This window comes from Salvelinus namaycush, unplaced genomic scaffold (genome assembly GCF_016432855.1).
Source record: "Salvelinus namaycush isolate Seneca unplaced genomic scaffold, SaNama_1.0 Scaffold182, whole genome shotgun sequence".
Classification (NCBI taxonomy): Eukaryota; Metazoa; Chordata; class Actinopteri; order Salmoniformes; family Salmonidae; genus Salvelinus; species Salvelinus namaycush.
The window spans coordinates 283,362-290,822 of record NW_024058586.1 but is presented as its reverse complement, the minus strand read 5'-3'; positions in this window follow the sequence as shown (position 1 = coordinate 290,822).

Below are 7,461 nucleotides of genomic sequence, written 5' to 3'. Positions count from 1 at the left end.
AACCCTCATTACAACACCTGGCAACCCTCATTACAACACCTGGCAACCCTCATTACTACACCTGGTAACTCGGATTACAACACCTGGCAACCCTCATTACTCTACCTGGAAACCCTCATTACAACACCTGGTAACCCTCATTACAACACCTGGCAACCCTCATTACCACACCTGACGATCCTCATTACTCTACCTGGCGACCCTCATTACAACACCTGGCAACCCTCATTACTCTACCTGGCAACCCTCATTACCACACCTGGCAACCCTCATTACCACACCTGGCGACCCTCATTACTACACCTGGTAACCCGGATTACAACACCTGGCAACCCTCATTACAACACCTGACAATCCTCATTACTCTACCTGGCGACCCTCATTACCACACCTGGCAACCCTTATTACCACACTTGGCAACCCTTATTACCACACCTGGCAACCCTCATTACCACACCTGGCAACCCTCATTACCACACCTGGCAACCCTCATTACCACACCTGGCAACCCTCATTACAACACCTGGCAACCCTCATTTGAACACCAGCGCCCATCATGATTGGACACCACCCTGCAGCTGGATCACCCCGTCCTGCCTCTAGGGGTGCACCACCCTGCAGCTGGGTCACTCCGTCCTGCCCCTAGAGGTGCACCCCCCTGTAGCTGGATCACCCCGTCCTGCCCCTAGAGGTGCACCACCCTGCAGCTGGGTCATACCGTCCTGCCTCTAGGGGTGCACCACCCTGCAGCTGGATCACCCCGTCCTGCCCCTAGAGGTGCACCACCCTGCAGCTGGGTCACCCCGTCCTGCCTCTAGGGGTGCACCACCTGCAGCTGGGTCACCCCGTCCTGCCTCTAGGGGTGCACCACCCTGCAGCTGGATCACCCCGTCCTGCCCCTAGAGGTGCACCACCCTGCAGCTGGATCACCCCGTCCTGCCCCTAGAGGTGCACCACCCTGCAGCTGGGTCATAACGTGGTATGGTTAAAAGATTCAGCCATCTACTCAAACCTTAGGTTTATGGTCTCCTCTCAAACCTTGGCCCTCTCGCTATCGAGGTAAGCTGGTCTGGTGATAAACCCGGGTGGGGGTTTTATTCAGAAGAGCAGAAAAGGGCCTGTCCCAGGATGCCCGACCATAACTGTGCTCATGGGCGGTCCTCTGATTTAGTTAAACTCCAAAAGGGAATTGGAGTTTCCTTCATTAAACAGTCCAAAATCACATTACACAATTTCACAAACAGTATCATCCTCACTCATTCATCTTACACAACAATTAGATGTAAGCCTCATATCTGAGGCTATTGTATAAACAACGTTATGGTAATGTGGCCGTCTTGTCTCCCATGAGTTTCACAAAATTGTACCAAACGGACCAGTTCGTAGCTGGATTCTTCACCGATCTTTTATACCTTCTCCAGAACATAAATGTTGTTCGGATCTCAAGTTCTGTGAGGTGGAAGAAATACCTTTGTTCTCTCTATGAAAACTCACTCTCTCTCTATACTGTGGCCATGAGTAGATAATCTCCTCCAGGAATCTACGACCTGAGGTCGCAGCAGCCTGAGTGTAGGAGACAGAGAGAGGGGGATGGTGCTCGCTGTACCCAAAGAGGGCAACGTCATGACAATATGGAGAATCAGTGTATATTGTTACATTCTCCCCTTCCGACAACCTACGGGCCTCGGGCCAATGCATGTAACTCCGCCCCCTGGGCTGACACCGATGCGGACAGTGGGCCAGCCTTCCCTATTCCCCTGTCATCACACACAGAATACCCCGTTACTCTCTTCCCTTCTATGGTCATGTAACTAGAGCCATCTGTATACAATACTTGTCCCGATTCCAATGCTGTCTCTTGCAAATCAGGCTTTGGAGTAATCTGATCTGGGTTACATGTGATTCACCCTCCCCAGGCAACGGCATTACCGTCGCAGGATTCAAAGCACCAATCTTATGAACTTGTAGATTCTCCTCATTTAATGTTAACTCCCATTTCGTCCATCTTGCATTAGTAACATGTTGTGCTTTCGTGCTGTTAACTATGGTCGCTACTGCGTGTGGAACAAACGCTTTGTAATGGAAGCCGTGTTATGCACCACCATTTCTGTCGCCTGTAGCGCCCTAAGGCACGGTGGCATTCCTCTTGCCACCGAGTCTAAGAATTTACTCCAGTTCATTCTCTCTTCCCCAATGATTTTGCGTAACCACTGCGCTACAATGTCCTTCCTTTTCATGAACAAAAATTGTAAAAATGTTCGGCTTTCGCCGTTCTTACTGCCAATTTTAATTTGTTACCTTTTAAAATCCATTCTCCCGGCATCTCGCAAAGATTATCCAACCCCATAATTGGTTCTATTCCCGTAGCCATGTAAAATTATCCTGGTATTGTTACTGGTCCAATGTTCAATACTGTAGGTAATTGAATCGCCTTAGATTGTGCCCCTGTTACCCCACTGAATGTGACACTTTTTCTTGTCGCAAATTTAGCCAATTGTTCATCGTAAGGAATCAGTGATATTTGAGCGCCTGTATCTATTGGAAAGTTGTGAGACGTGACCTCCTACGTCTCCTTTCACAAACCGTCATCTCTATGAACCACTATTGATCGAACGGAGGCACTGCTATGTAAAGTGTTCCTGTCCCGCTGCCTTCAAGAGGGTTTGTTGCTGCTCTTTTGACAAAGACAAACGCTTGTATAGCGGCATTTCCTCCAAAGGCAGCAGGTTCCATTAAACACCCTACACTCCCCTTTCCAATGACCAACAGCACCACACCTAAAACAGGACTCTGTTGATTTTCCCTTGTCTTACTTGGGCCATTGAAACCACTGTTAGTGACTTTCACTATGGCAGCATTAACCACTCGTACAGCTGTGGAGTATTAACCACTCGTACAGCTGTGTTAGATTCATCATCCCAGTGAGAATGCTGATCCAAACCTTCAAACCTGTCATCAAAGCTGACGTACAAATTCCTGCATTTGGATCATATCTGTCCCCATTGTCAGGTTAGTACGCAACGCATCATCCATCCGATCCACATAATCCCCTATTCCTTCTTTCGCACCCCGAGTACAGTTACTAATTTTACTCGCATCTGGTCGAAACAAAACATTCTCAACTGTAGTTAAGAATCCCTCAATTTCGTCATTTGCTGTCGCTGGGTCACACGCTTCTCGTCCTGAGGACCAAGCCGACGATCGATATCCCTGGGCGAGTGTTGGCAACGTGGCAACAGCGAGCGTACAATATGATCGTAGTCACCAGCATGGAACACAAATTCTACCCCGTCTCCTCAAGAAACGGATAAATCCCTGTCCCTCCCTTACTGAATCCGGTGCCTCTTTCATCATACTACGTATTTGGCTCACGCTCAGTGGCTGATGGTGAAGGTGCATTTGTATCCGTACTTGGGGCTGCGCGTCATCTGGAATAGGGTTGTCCTCCCCTGGTACTATTTGTCCCGGATAATATGCAACTGGGGTGGCGTGTGTTCGTACTGGTCGCACCTCTCTATGATTACCTGGATCATGCTGATCAACTACCCAGTCCGGGACCATTATGTCCGGGCTCGTAATGTGCCTGTACCCTGCCTCTCGCAACCCATATAGTTCTTTCTCCTCTTTAAGAGAGGGGTATAATGGTGGCCCATCAGTTGCGACCTGTTTCACCTTCCAGCATTTGGCGAAAGGCGGAGGAGTTGCAGTGGCATATACTCCTCCACACGTATTCTGATACTGTTGAAGCGTAATCTTGAGTTGTTTAATTTGGTTTATTCCTCAAGGTCTTTCTCTCTAATTCTTGATTTAGGTTTTGACTCTTTTCTAGCTCATTAGCCAATTTCTGCTTCTGTTCATCTAATCTATGCCCATGCCCTTCGGATATGCCTCGCCACAAAGTCTACGGGGAGAGCTTGAAAATTCAAGCCACTTTGGTGCCGCCATAGAGTTATATTACAAGTGCCCATCCAAGAAGGCTCAAGGTCATTGGCCACAGATAAAATGATGTCAAATCACATTATATCTACCGTAGCTTTGATTGGATCATGTCAACATCATACTTTACAAATCTTAGCTAGCAAACTAGACAAGCAGTCATCATGAATCAAGTCGATAATCTACTGGCAAATCCTTTTCAATCCTTGTCATATGAAAATAAATTATAGATTAAACATCAGTGGTCATCAGCCATTGGACAAACATTACACAACAAGTTGAAATCGAAAAACAATGAGTGGTTTGGAAGGAATCAGTGGCTAACTGCAAGCGCTGCAAAGCGTTCACTAGCCTGCTCTTCAGTGGAGTGGGTGTGTGGTCCAAGTCTGGGTTTAAGGGTCTCATTTCCAAACTTAAAGGATAAACATTCACACGCAACACCATGGGACATAACATGTTGAATACAGCAGGAGTGAATGAGAGGTTTTACATCTCTGTTAATTTACCAGTACATTTTATTCAGTGTGGACAGGCTCCCTGTTTGAAAGGGGAAACTGTTTTGACACACCACCTGTGAGCGCCGTAGTTATTACGTCAGCTCCAGGACAGGGAAAAAGATCGCTGGTCATTTCAACACCAGGCAAAACGCAGGACCGAGGAGGACAGCACTGCTGTTGATTTGGAGCAAATTAGTTCAGTAAAAGAGGTGGGTTTGGGTTTTGCATTGTAGTGAGTTTTCTATATTGTCAAATGCTCAACAATATAGGCTGAGATATTGTTTTTACATCCTTGCTCCAACATTAACGGAGCTATAACGGTTTGTTGAGGCTATTATTATCCTAAAAGGTTGAATACATTGGCCATGCTCTCAATCCAACATGACTTCTGCCGTGTTCAGGAGACTCTGATCTGGGAAATCTCAGACTTCAGTGAGTTCAAGACAACTGGGAACTGAAAAACAGTCATCCAACTCGGAATTCCAAGTCAGGAACTCAGGCCTCTTTCTAGAGCTCTGACCTGAAGATCACTGACGTCATGTTTCAACCTTGTTTTTTGTTTTTTTCCAGAGTTCCCAGTTGTCTTGAAAGCAGCATAAATCCAGAGAATGCCAGACTTTGATGACAACGTTTGCCCACAAGGACCGCCGTGCCACCTTCCTGTTCAAGTGAGCACAACAAGGTGAGTCCAATAATGTCTTGTATGCTGCTGCATAAATGATGTACTATGCCAGGGAGATATGTATACTGTAGCTAAGAAAGTAATACTAAGTGTATGTTGTGTGCTAAGCTGTTAGTAGCCCGTGTGCCTCACCCTAATAATTTGGTCCATTTCCCCCTCATAACTTAGCCTACTGTTCTGACTTGGTGGTGCACATCTAGCCTATAGCCTGTTTTAGAGAAATGCAATCATCGAATATAAGAGCTTTCATTGTCTGCTTATAATTTATGTCCCGTTTAGTTATCCAACGGTTCTGACTTGGTGTACAGGGAGAACACTGTAAGAACGGCCCATGTTCTGAATTCTATCGCTGTACATTTCAAAAGTACTGAACAAATAGGTATATTGACTACGTCCGTCCTAACTCACTCATTAATGTCTTAATCGAAATTAAGGATTGCCTCTTATCCGCTCGTCATCCCCTTATGCCATAGTTTGTACATCTCAATTATCAGTAGAAACCACATGTGTTTAAGCAAGTCAGCCATATCAGCTATGTTTATTAAAAGACAGTAAATGAGGCTGAATGAACTGTTTCGCTGGCAGACAAGGCTCCGCTGATAACCAGGTGTAGCAGGGGTAAGGATTCACTCCATGGTGCTGAAAGGAAAGCTCTGCTGCCGGGACAGCTTTATGTCGGCTCTAACAATTTCTGGGCACCGTTTTTGTCACCGTTACAGTGAAATTAATGTATTGTTTAGTGTTGTGTAGTGGCTTTGCTGGCATGCATCAAACATTTTTTTGGGGGGGAGTTAGCCCCACCAAGATTTACATGCTAAAATCGCCTCTGACTATTCCATATAAGGCATCCAGACCGTATGAAAGTTGCCCAGTATACCCTTAATCTGGTAATACATCACATCTAGTGATACATAACTTGACATTTCTGTCATCTATTGTGACATTGTGGGAGGATAACCAACCTTCCAATTAATGGCAAAGCATTTCTTAGCAACTAGTAGCTACTCACTAGTAGTATTTCTCTCTCACAGACACAGTAGTATTTCTCTCTCACAGACACAAGTAGTATTTCTCTCACAGACACAAGTAGTATTTCTCTCTCACAGACACAGTAGTATTTCTCTCTCACAGACACAAGTAGTATTTCTCTCTCACAGACACAGTAGTATTTCTCTCTCACAGACACAGTAGTATTTCTCTCTCACAGACACAGTAGTATTTCTCTCTCACAGACACAGTAGTATTTCTCTCTCACAGACACAAGTAGTATTTCTCTCACAGACACAAGTAGTATTTCTCTCTCACAGACACAGTAGTATTTCTCTCTCACAGACACAAGTAGTATTTCTCTCTCACAGACACAGTAGTATTTCTCTCTCACAGACACAGTAGTATTTCTCTCTCACAGACACAGTAGTATTTCTCTCTCACAGACACAGTAGTATTTCTCTCTCACAGACACACGTGTCCTGTATTCTTTCTCGCACATACTAACGTTCACAGAGACTTAATTGACGTTGTTCATTCAAGGCTTTATTGGGGTTAATCACAGCATGACAGTCACACAGGACGAGAGACACTACTAATTGTAGAATATATGAACCATATTTCAACGATATCATGACTCTGTCCAGGAAGACCAGACAAGCCTTCCTTTAACAACAACTCATATAAGCCACAGAACAACTTGAAATCAGTAAACACAAGGTAGGCCATCTGACCTCTGACCTCTGACCCCCGTCTGGTTCGTCTCCACGCCTCAACCTTTTCTCACATTAACATCTAACCCTAACCTCTGACCTCTGACCCCCGTCTGGTTCGTCTCCACGCCTCAACCTTTTCTCACATTAACATCTAACCCTAACCTCTGACCTCTGACCCCCGTCTGGTTCGTCTCCACGCCTCAACCTTTTCTCACATTAACATCTAACCCTAACCTCTGACCTCTGACCCCCGTCTGGTTCGTCTCCACGCCTCAACCTTTTCTCACATTAACATCTAACCCTAACCTCTGACCCCCGTCTGGTTCGTCTCCACGCCTCAACCTTTTCTCACATTAACATCTAACCCTAACCTCTGACCTCTGACCCCCGTCTGGTTCGTCTCCACGCCTCAATCTTTTCTCACATTAACATTTAACCTTTTAGGCCCTTGTTGGAGCCTGGAGTAACTCCTGGAGTAACTCCTGGTGATACTGCACACATTAAACAACCTTAGTGAAACCTAGGCCACGTCTCAGATGGCACCCTATTCCCTATATGGTGCACTTCCCCTATGGGCCCTGTTCAAAAGTAGGGCACTATACAGAACAGGGTGCCATTTCAGATGTGGCCCTAGTTAACCTAT